General features: G+C 31.9%; 1 protein-coding gene across 2 annotated transcripts in view; it reads left to right on the top strand.

The window, feature by feature from the left end:
- The window catches only part of LOC145292841 (endonuclease/exonuclease/phosphatase family domain-containing protein 1-like), a 230,395-nt gene that overhangs the window by 35,703 nt on the left and 181,820 nt on the right, over positions 1–12,872 (top strand). The window contains exon 2 of one of the 2 annotated variants that reach the window (XM_080138891.1): positions 3,357–3,410. The exons of the other annotated variant lie outside the window; for it this stretch is intronic. The gene's annotated coding sequence lies outside the window, so the exon portion shown is untranslated. The remainder of the gene's footprint in view (positions 1–3,356; positions 3,411–12,872) is intronic. 2 annotated transcript variants of the gene reach the window in all.

The following is a 12,872-nucleotide window of genomic DNA, read 5'->3' as shown; positions in this document are numbered from 1 at the left end:
AGGATGTCTCCATTTATACTGAGTATCCACAGACTGCCAACATCAATATATTACATATACAAGAATTTCTACAGGTCCTGCTAGTACTAATTTAAAGATAAAAGGTTAACTTATGTAAGCCATTTACAAAAACAAACCACAGAAGCATTCCCTCTTTTATATTCCTAGTGGCAGCGATACTATCTTCACTGTCTAATATATAGGCATCATAGTGTTTCAATTCTAGGAATATTAACTGAATCCAAATATTTAGAATTTGTATCAGTAGGATCTTGATCTCTCTTGTTCTTAACAAAATTGTCTCATTGACATGGCATCACAGTTAAACAGTTGATTTAATAGCTAGACCAACTGTAGATTTGGAATCAACACTTTCGATTCAATGTCCTATCAATGTCAGGCATTCTTGAACCATTTTTAAAACTTTATTCTAAATTAAAAGTATGCAAAAATAACATTAGAAACAAATGTTCGGCCATGTTGTAATGTTCCTGATTGAATAGTATACTTATATAATATGAACGTTTTCAATATCAATAAATAAATAAATAAACCTCAAAATAAGCCAGAATTGTTTTTCTTTTAGTCAAATCATTGCATGTATTTGACATCTTTCAATTTATGAATCGAAATTTTTCTTATTTTAGGTATACGCAAAAAGATCCCCATACCGAATTCATAAACACTATAATTAGGTTAAAAAGATACGATAGGGTTTTTTTTTTTCGACCATATAGATAAAATACTTTCCTTCAATTCAGTTTTATGCCATCTGATACTAAGCAATTGTTTTTGTTTTATTTTTTTCTATAACGTTTCAGTTATTTCCTAGTAGATATTAATTATCATCATTAGCCTAAATAATTTTTTTTTATTTCAATTTAAAGTTGAAAAATACAACAAACTATTTTTTTTTTCATTTAAACTGATGTGGAGAAGAGAAAGGTTTGAGTATATTGAGTATTTCTAGTGAATACTTTCATTTTCGTTTTGGCAGCTAAAATAATCTCTACTTGTATATAAGATATATATATATATATATATATATATATATATATATATATATATGTCTGTGTGAGTTAATTCCTTATGGACACTGAAAAGGCTGGATCGTGTTTTTTTTATTTTAATTTCATACTAATGTACATTATATATCTGGGAGTGTTCTTGTATAAGTTTTGGATCAGAAGGCCTCTAATAAATACTGAAAAACGGTAATAAAAAAAAATCTGATTAAAGAAGGAATGGTCAGATTTTGACTGAAGTTAACACTCTTATGCAGCCTAACATCACAAGTGCATTTGAGAAGTTTTATCATTGCACAAGTAGAAGGGCCTAGCATATAAAATCAACAGTAGGTTCTTTGATCAGACAGGCACATTTTAAATTAATATTTCTGTTTAAAGCACAATTGAACCATGATAATTGACTTTTGCATTTTAAACTTTAATTCCAATCATCATATAAAAATAATTTTATGAAATCAATAGTAGATTCTCTAGAGTATAATGTAGATAACAATATATTTTGAACTAGGTCACTGCAGAGATGTATGTGAACCTTCCTACTATTGTACTGCAGTGGGTCCCCGACTTGATTTGATTGAAAAATGGGTGATTTTTACCAATTTTGATGACAATAAAACTATTGGAAGTGAGAAACATTCATTGATCCTCATTCAATCCCGGGTAACGTCGGATCTCCTTGCCAGTCTCCATATATATTTTTATTGCAAAAATTCCCCTTTGGACCAAAGTACTGTAGGTTTGCAACAACAGGTAACACATAAATTTATTATGTCTAAAATATTAGCCACTATCTTATGTAACTTTAAAACATTTTAGACCTATTTAGTAATTATAATAAAATCCTACATTTCATTCTAGGAACAGCACCATCTCAATCGCAGCATCTTTATAGGAAGTAGTTCCTATTTTTCTCTCTAAATATCAAGTCCTCGTACTGCCCCCAGTCAAGACCGGGAGGAAATATACACATTCTACAGATATTGTTCTTGCACTCTTCATAAACTCATAGACATACCATAATCTTTCCATTTCATGATTCAAAAATAATAAATTCTCCCTTTTCTGATTCTGCCCATTCTCATTGGCTGAGAACTGACAATTCGATTTTTTCAGAATCTACCTCTTAATATATAAACAAACGCTCCAGAACTTTTCAAATATGGAGGCACTCTCTACAAGAGGCAATCATTAAAAAAAATAATAAACAAAATACAAACATAACTGCTCATAATCAGAAAATTAAATACTGATAACCTTTAGACTTACCTATACACACATTAACAACCCACCACTATCTCTCCCCCCCAAAAAACAAACCCTGAAAATAAATAAGTATGTATGGTACTATTATTTATTTTGGAGTGGCTTAGCAAACCTTACACAATGCTATTTTTTGTTTTCTTTTACTTTGTTTTATAATAGGGATTTTTTTTTTTAATCTTATACTTTTTTTATATTTACTTTTTATGTGACCGATTTAAATTACTTACATATTTTCCTATGATTTGCTAGATTTCAATCAGGTTTCTTATCTTGTCCGCATAGGTTTTTGACTATGAGAGAGAGAGAGCAAGAGAGAAAATAAAAACTGGTGTATATATTGTTCGTTGTGAAATGTTTTTTTTTCTTCAGCCTAAAAAGAAATGTAAAAAGCGAGCAGAGAGAGAGTTGGGAAGAATATATATAGACAGATAGAGAGGAAATAAAAACTGGTGTAGATATTGTTCACCGTGTAATATTCTTTTTATGCTGAAGGAAAAACAACAAACATTTCACAGCGTCAACATTATCTACAACAGTTTTTATTCCCTCTCTATCTCTCTCTCTCTCTGTATATATTCTTCCCAACTCTCTCTCTCTTGCTTGCTTTTTAGATTTCTTTTTCTGACGAAATAAAAAAACAAACATTTTATAGCGTCAACATTATCTACAACAGTTTTTATCTCCTCTCTCTGTGTCTCTCTCTTCCTCTTTCTGTATATATTCTTCCCAACTCTCCTCTTTCTCCCTCGTTCGTTCTTCTTTCACTCCCATTATTATTTCTCTTGCATGTTTCTGTGTTCATGCGTTCATTTTATCATGTAGCTCCCTACGCTAAATTGCTATCATGAAAGCAAAAAAAAAAAAAATCTATCCGCCTTTACTTATGTATTCACAGATTGTTGTGAAACAACAACTATAGAAGATGAGAATAACTTTGCAAATGAATAAATACATAAATTATTTTTATTAATTAACTTACGGATATTTTTCTATAATGAAAAAAAAAAGTTTGCCACACTAATTCCTTCTTAAAAAAAAAAAATGAATTTTGTCTTTTTTTTGTAGGGAGCGGAGGGAGTGTCCATTTACACAAACTGAGCCACAGCAGCACATGGCCAGGTACGGCTAGTATTAAGTATAAATCTATCTGTAAGGTAGACTAACAGAATCAATCAAAATTGAAAATATATAAAATTAATAAAACAAAATCCATGATATCTTTTCCATTTTTTTTTTTTTTACCTCATCCAAAATGATAAAGGGAGTGGTGGCGTCTTTTGTATTTTTTTTTCAACAGATGTTTACCTGTTATTAAGATATAAAATAATTATAAAAATGCATAATTAGGTTAATGTATTTTTTATATATAACTAAATGTACCCGGCGTTTCCCGGTATTAAATGTAACGTCAAATTCATTTTAAAAAAAAAAAAAAAATGAACAAAAAAAGAAACAAAAGAAAATGAGTCATGCATGCAAGTATTATGTTTTTTTCTAAACAGTCCACTTCTTGTAAGTAAAAAAAATACTCTAATTAAGATCGAAACCAAAACTTAAAGATAGTGAGTTAAGTACAATAACCATTAGACCAGCTTGATATGATCTTTAAAATGTATTTTAAAACCCACTTATTATTCTTAAAATAAGTAATTTATCATATGAACGATTCATGCATGCGCAGTCATGAAACAGTTCATAAACAGATAAAAATCCGATGACCTTCACGTACAAATTTTTCAATTTTTACCCTTTAACAGCTCTGTTTTCTGGTTAAAAACAGAATAAAGTTTTCCACAAGTCTGAATAAACCATATACCAAATTTCAAGTCTGTAGATCAAAAATTTGTTAAGTACATAGGTTGAGAAGTGTCCTCTCTCACACACACACACACACACACACACACACATTCTCACTTTTATAGATATATAGATTGTTTATCTGAGGTCAGACGTAAATAGAAAAATGTAGAAAATTCTTATCACAAAAGGCTATTGCTGTTTTGGTCAGAAAAAGAAAATGCCCGCCATCTAAAAAAAACAAACAAACAAAAAAAAAAAAAACGCAGGATTTTATGAGCAAGTGCATTATAATTATAGCATAGATGTAAAAAAAAAAATATGTGGAAATACATACAATAGCTGCAGATGGACTTCAGTTAAATACTTTTAAAATATATTAGATAATAACACAATATACTTGTCTCCCTTTGGTCCATAGCTCATACAACAGACACACTTTCTATGCATAGACTCTCTCTCGGTGTCTATCTTGCTTTGTTTTTTTGTTTTGTTTTTTTTTTGTTTTTCACTCATTCTTTTTCTGTGTTTTGAGTCTTTTACTGGTGTCGTCTTTATATTCAAGTTTTCGGCTTTATTTATGTTTTTCATCATTCGTTCCTTAGTCCGCACATAAAAATGTGGTTTTGTAGCCACACTGTGTGTGCGTGTATTTTTTGTGTTTTTTTACACTCAGTCACCACCTATCAATGCCAGAATCCACTCGAGGATAAAGTTAATAAATCTGCAATAAATTCCAGCCAAAAGATGAAGAACACTATGAGAGTACTAAATAATGTTGGGATGATTAATCGGGTATCAGAAACATCCAAACATTTTAGATATTTCCGATGCCAAAAACGATCCATTCAATCCTTTTTTTTTTTCCTTTTCTTTTAAGACTTAATTCACCATTGCTGGTATCCATGATAAATATTTATTGATTTTAAATTATAAGTAAAACTAAAATCAGTGGATCATTCTCTTCTTCCAATGTATTTTTGCGTTTGCAAAAAATATATGCATATATTACATGGATTTTTATAGTAATTCAAAAATTGAAAAAACAAAAACAACACCACTATAGCTAAATATTTAAAGGTTTAAAAAGAATTAGAATGGAGGGTTTAGAACTCAATTTGTGATTGTATTGGAATCGTCTCATCAGTAGCACTAACATTTATCAATGGTATGAATTGAGTTTGATGACTTTAGTGATAGTCCACGGTAAAAATTTGTTTGGCATTGGATTTGAAGACATCGAAGTTATAATCAACAGGGAAACAATCCTGTGACAATGTGGTGCGCCTTTAGAAAGTTGTTCATGGAAATTCTGTTTAATGCTAGGCACATGGAGTGAGAAAAGATCCTTTTTTATTGTGGTAGAAGGGCGAGTTCTTGCTATGAATGTCTTACTAGGAAAAGTCAATAATAATATATATATATATATATATATAATATAAAGCTGAACATCTGTGTGTGTGTCTGATCACGAATAGGCTCCTATATGGTTGACTATCATAGAAAACTGATCACATATAATGATAGAAGATGTATCGAGACACAGGAATGGGTATGTTTGATCTGGCATAATGATAATTCATTAAAATTGTGGGGTCTGCATATGCGCCTGATCCACAAAGTATGAAATTAAAAAATTAAAAAAAAACGTTTACAAGTGTTTTTGATATAGATATACATAAGAATACTTTGATAAGTATGTTTTAACTTAAATAGGGATGGTATTATAAAATTGTGGGGTCTGCGTTCGCGCCTGGCCTCCATAGAATGGAAATAGGCACAAACTTTAAAGACTTTTCATATCTATCTGCGTAAGTATACTTTGATAATTATGTTTCAGTTTGAAGAAATATAGTATAATAAAATTATGGGGTGTTCGTTCGCGCATGACCTCCATAGAATGGAAATATGTCAACAAGTTTAACAAGGTTTTTAATATAGATCCACAGAATATTGTGATAAGTGTTTCAGTGTGAACAGATATGGTATAATAAATTATGGGGTTTATCTATTTTATTTTTACTTTCATCATATTTTGCTTTGGTTTTGATACCCCCAAATTCGAAGCTACCTCTTTACAACCCTTCCTTTTCATAACCTATCATACTTTCATAAATCAGAGTCCATTTTCTGTAGGCTGTTTTTCAACCCAGTCAATGACGGGTACTTTTGATAGTGTGTGTGTGTGTGTGTATATATATATATATATATATATATATATATATATATATATATATATATATATGAGAGAGAGAGCGTCTGGCCGGCCTTGATCGCTTGAATCTCGTCTTTGCTGATCAGGCGATTCCATGTTTTTTAGAAAAGGGATAATAGGTGAATATATATATATATATATATAATGCATATTGGCGTGACTCAGAGATTGAGGAGAGTTGCATGTTTTGGTTTCGATTCTAGCAGATAGCACCCATTTAGTTTAGATCTCATTACTATATATCAGGTTCAATATAATAATCGATAGAGAATTTTCTCTATAATAATAAATATGTAACATGCATGAATTAAAATATTATATTTGAGTGTTTCTTACGACTGGGTAACGCCAGGTGGCTTGTTAGTGTGTATGTGTGTAAATTTATTTATTGAGTGTTATTTATCTAAAGTCGCCGTTCAAAAAGACAACAAAAATGTATCTTTGTATCTTCCTCAAATATTGACTTGCAAATCATTTATTTTAAATAGAAGCAGATACGTAAGTGGGCAAGATAGGAAGTAGTTTCTCAATGTCGGCCACCTACGGCAGGCGAGCCAGTGCTGTCATTCTTGTCCACAATCAGTGGAAGAATGTCTGGGAGCGGTTTACTACCCCCACAAATCGTCACAACAATGTGCTTGTGTGTGTGTGTTTTTTAACTCATAAATAAAGTTTCAAGTTTCTGACGGAAGTGATTTTTTTCCCCTAATTACCACGTATATTTCACCCACGAAGCGACCAAAAAGAAACTGGGACAATTATTCTTGCTATTTTGTTTAACAATGTTTGTTTAGAAAATGTTTTTGTTACTAAATGAGAATTGTGTAGAAAAGATAAACGTGCGTCTTTTGCCAGCATGCAACAGTATTGCTTTTATTTTTTTTTTCTCCATTTATATATGTAGGTTGTAAACCCTCTGTGAAGCCATTTCTCTTACTTATGATTGTAAACGTTGTTATTGGTTTGTTTAATAAGAACTCCAAAATGCTCAAAGGACAAAGTATAACCTTTTTAACAGATTTATTTAACAACTTAGACATTAAGTAGTAATGTACGAACCGCTGAATGGCTTATGATTAAAATCTTAGATGAGGTACTTTTGTTTAGCTTCCACACTGTCATGGCCGATGTTCTTCATTGCAAAGGCAAATAAATTTCGTTTCTTTGGCGCAAAGGAAATAACTCTGTATTATTATTTTTTATTTTAAGCTGCACGTAACAATTTATCAAATGGACTACAAAGTTATCTAACCATTTTCAATTGTGAAGAAGTGGACTATATGTTGTAATCTGTCTGCTCTCTACTACCCATCGAGTGCAGCATAAAAAAAAATCTTGCACAGAAATAAAAAGGGAGATAATGCAAAGAGTCATGTAAAGAAATAGGAAACTTGTATAACTACATGCTTGGAGGACGTGAAAAGAAGTGGTGGTGGGAGGATAAATCGTAAGGCTTGAAGACATTTTATAATTTGTCTAAAATGATTCGGAGAGTTTTAAACTCTCTAACGCAAAAGGGATATCGATGAGGAGTCATTTTTGCTACAACCAAATTACAAAATTTTTCCATTTTCATTTTTTTTTTTCTAATTGTATTGTATCTACTTTGAAGAGGAGGAAAATGATGTGGTACAGCCATGTCGCATAATTATCAGGTCTTGCAAAGACAATCCTACAAGAAACTGTACAAGGAGTAAGGACAGGTAGACAAAGAAAGTGATGGAAGAATAATATCCGAGAGTGGACCGGGTTGGTGCTGACGGACACGCTCAGGAAGACAGAAAATCAGAAGGACTGGAGAAAATTGGTTTCCAGGTCTTCTTTGGTGCTCCAACAGTCATCCAGACCAAGAGATGGATGATTGTATCCAAACCGAATACGCATATTCTGAAACAAACCATAAATTATGTTGCTTTACAGTAATGATTTTATCAAAATTGGATACTTATTTCTGCTTTCCTAATTGTTAAATTTATTTCTGATATGAGACCAAGATGTTATTGCATCATTTGAACAGGTATCTGAAGCATGGACAGTGGTTCTCTTCTCTGTTCTTAAAAGATACTAAAACAAACTCTGTTAATTTTAAAATTATCAACTGTTGGAGTGTTACCGAGGAGAAGAGTGGTGAAGTGGGGTTGAGAGGAATAAGTCCTTAAGGGGCAGCTTCTCCATTAGTAAAAGCACATCTCGACTAAAAATTACTTCACACCACCCCACCTTAAACACCCCACATCAATCAGTCAATATATATATTTATTATTTTATGTATTTTCAGTATTTGCTTCGACAGTGCTTGATGTGTAAGTAGAGCTAGGTAATAAGTTTTGAAAATATATATGGCAGTTAAGTTTCACAGAATTTTCCACATTTATCCTCCTGAGGATTTGTCAGGATATTGCATGGAATCAATGTTGCTTTGTGTTCTTATATTATTCTGTGCTATTTGGTTTGCTAGTCAGTCAATCAGATTCTTTGGTATTCACACTCATTTATCATGTATATTTATTAGGCAAGGGTACCATTAGTTATCATTCCAAAAACTAAAAGATATAGTTAATTCAGTTTTTCCCGAATTCTCTTTACAGGCATTTTGTGTGTGTGTGTGTGTGTGTGTGTGTGTGTGTGTGTGTGTGTGTGTGTGTGTGTGTGTGTGTGTGTGTGTGTTCGAATATATGCACTTCTAAATTTTCTTATTCCTGGAAGGTATTTGGCTTAGTTCATTGAGTGGTTTTGGGTCTTTCAACATGATACCTAAGCCGACTCCGTCAGAGCAGATCAGTCTCTGGTGCACCCTCCTTCTGTAGTATGCTGTAATACACACATACACACATATATAATGAATTAACTACATCTTTTAGTTTAAGAATAGCTAATGGTATACAGGCTCTAAAGTTGAAAATTCACTTTCATTGAACTTAATATGTGTTACAATTCGAAATATAATTTATGGAATATATACCTCAATAGTACAGTCATGATCATATTTATTGGCATGGTCCAATAAAAACCTCAGTTTGTCTTAAAAATCTTTCAGAAAAGAGTTAAATCAAAGGAAATCACAAAGTATAATATATATTTTGAACTGCTCTTTCCGACTCAACAATCGAATTTCAACAAAAATGAATAATAAATAAATTACAAACGATATTTCAAAATTCCCTTGTTCAAATTTATTGGCACCGTAATTCTAATGATCGATTATATGGCCTTTTAGCCTTAATTACTTACTGTAGTCGTTTATTATAGTTTTCCACTAACTTGTAGCATTTTTCAGCAGTAAATTTAGCCCATTCCTCCTGACAATAATCCTCTAACTGAACGAGATTCTTAGGCTTCCTCTCCATTACCCTCAATTTTAAAATCCTCCACAAATTTTCAATGGGATTAAGGTCCGGGCTCTGGCATGGCCACTCCAAAACATTGATATTGTTGTCCTCAAGCCATTTCTTAGTCAGATTAGCCGAATGCTTTGGGTCATTATCTTGCATGAAGCACCAACATTGACTAAGTGACAAATCTCTAGCAGAGTCCTTCAGGTTTTTATTCAGGATTTTAATATAATCCTCCTTTTTCATGATGCCTGTGACCTTAACAAGTCGTCCTGGTCCAGTGGCAGCAAAGCATCCTCAAAACATCAAACTGCCTCTGCCGTGCTTCAGTTGGTATGATGTTCTTAGGCAGAAGGCTTCGCTAGATTTCCTGTAAACAGAAGAAACACTATTATGGCCAAATAATTCAAATTTCGTTTCATCAAACAATATAACGTTTCCAGAAGGCAGCATCTTTATCAATATGGCGCTTTGCAAACTCTAGCCTTGCTTTCAGATGCACAGGTTTCAATAAGGGAGTCTTCCTTGGGTGACATGCTTTTAAACCAGGTCTCTTCAAAACTCTACCAACTGTGTGTCGCGACATGTTCACTCCAGAGCTTTTCTGTTCCTTACAATCTCTCCAGCAGTAATCCTTAGGTTTTGGTTGACACGTCGAGCTATTTTTCATTCTGCTCTCGCGGACACTAGCCTTTTTCTTCCCTGATCTTCCAAATTCATAATGTGACCTTGTGATTTGAACTTCTTTACGATGGCTTCAAAGCAAACACTGTCTAAAAGTTGTCTGAAAAAGAAATTTTTTTTAGATTAACATTGAATAAGCATAATGAGGCTACAAAAAGGTAATGAAACCATGTCAAACATAAAATTGGTTGTAATTATACTGGTAATAGATGAAAATAAGCCGTACCAATAATTTTGAACGCGGTAATTTAGAAATTTCGTTTGTAATTTCTTTAGTATTCAATTTTTTTTAAATCCAATTGTTGCATCGGAAAGACTAGCTCAAAATACATATGATACTACATAATAACCTTCGATTCTGACCATTTTTATGAGATTTTATTAACAAAATATGATTTTTATTGGACCGTGCCAATAAATATGATCATGACTGCATATATATTTTCTTACAGTCGTAAGAATATATACATTTTCATCTCCACTTATCAAGATTAAAACTTATTTGTAGATAAAGGTTAAATGAGATGGACATATTATCACTTAAAAGATGTAGAATATTATGAGACGATTGAAAATGATTATTAGAATGAACTAAGTTTGATTACTTATATGAACAGTTTATGGCAAATATTTATTGACAACATTGGATTTCAAAACGGATATGTTGTAGTTTGCAAGAAAACGGCCCTGTGGTAATGTTTTCTGTAGACGAGGAAACTTGCTAAGAAGTTTGAAATTCTGTCTAACACTAAACACATGCAAGTTTTTTTTTTTTTTGTTTTGTTTGTTTTTTTTTTTAATTCAAATAATTAAAAATAAAACTTTTTTTTTTTTTTTCATAAGTAAAAAAAAAACAAAAAAAAACGATGAAAGAAACAGATAACCAATATGGAGTACTTACAGTAAAACATTTCATATTTTCACAAACATTTTATTTTAAATTATCAGAATTAGTTAACATTGGAAAATATGAAAATCTGGAAATGCAAGTTATGTGGGAGAAGGAAGTAAATTCTTTCAAATATTATGCATATATATTTTTTTACTAATTCAAAAAATTTTCCATTGTACAACTCAGCATATTGCACTCATAGGAATATACGTGCAACTGGGGACCGCTTGTGAATTTCATACTCTCATTGAACTTCCTGCTTTGGAGGAAGCCGGTTAAACCCAATTAGGGTTAGTGCTGTTTCATATATATATATATATATATATATAGGAAGATCTCCTTGGTCTAAACGTTGACTATTTATGAAAAAAAACAAAAAAACTATCTACATCGAAACTAACATAACTCTAAAAACAATACAGCATCAACTTGCCAAGTTTGAGCTCCTTTTCACCTTATACAAACAAAATATTTCCATTTCCTCTTGTATGAATTGGATTACATCTCGGTCAGCGTTCCTCCCCCTCTACCTCCAAAACACGCCATAATGTGCATAAAAAATGAATACTTATTTCCGGTTTCTTAATACAAGTTGCTTTAGAATTTATTTCTTCTAGAATAATTGATGCAAAGTACATTTATACCCTCTCAACAGGTAATTGATGAAAATGTCCTGTTGAGGAAGTAGTGTACTTACCCTTCACTAAAGAGGAACTAGAAGAAACTCTGTTGATCTTAACATTGGTGGATTGCCTGTTTGCACTTGGTAGGAAGGTCAAGTTCAATATTGTTAATGCAAAAGTATGGAAGGAGTAAAAATCACATTTATTTGACTTATTAAAATTTGAAGAAAATTACAAAAATAGCTTCCAGGGACCCATGCGTTTGAGAGCTGCACCCCCTCCTCCTGTTTTCAGTCATTCATTAATACTCTACTCTAGTCAAACTTACCAAATCAAAAGATATTTGCAATTGCTGGAGAGAATGCTTTAAACTCTTGCATCAAATGTTCAAAACTGCTTTATTGACAAACTCTATCTGCTTTCCATAAAAAATGAGATGGATAACAGTTTCTAAGGCTGATTGCCAAATGGCTGAAATTAGTGATGAACTGTTTAAATGTACTGGTCCAAATAAATTGTTACACAAGCTGTTGTATCATTTTGGACTAAAGGTTCTTTTCGTCCTTTGGTTAAAGAATGACAGATGAACTGTTTTTTACTCCCCATTGTCAGAAAAGCTTTTGCGAGAATTGTTTTGAATCGTCTGAAAGAACACATAATACTTGAAATACAAGTTTCATCCTGGATACAACACAATTGATATGAGATTCTCGGCTTGCTCATTTCAAAAAAAATATATCAAGCAGGATCTTAGTATCTGTTACTGTTTCATCGACCCTCAAAAGGTATTTCTTATAGTTAACTTAAAATGTCGTGGAAGGTGGGGGTGTCTGTCCCATTTTATAGTCTTTATTGAATGTTATAAATGGGGTCAATAAGAGCTGTGTTCTTGCACTTGAAAAACTGTATGGGATATGTTTTTGGCTGTTTTCAAAATAATATTAAGAACTAATATTCTCGTAATTTTGTATTGTTAACAAAACCTGTCATCAAATAACGACGCAAATAATGATTTGAGATTTTTAATCTAAAAAATGT

This window comes from Euprymna scolopes, chromosome 2 (assembly GCF_053919585.1).
Source record: "Euprymna scolopes isolate OS-2025 chromosome 2, ASM5391958v1, whole genome shotgun sequence".
NCBI lineage: Eukaryota > Metazoa > Mollusca > Cephalopoda > Sepiida > Sepiolidae > Euprymna > Euprymna scolopes.
The sequence above is the reverse complement of the archived record's forward strand: the minus strand, read 5'-3'. Positions and strand labels throughout refer to the sequence as shown.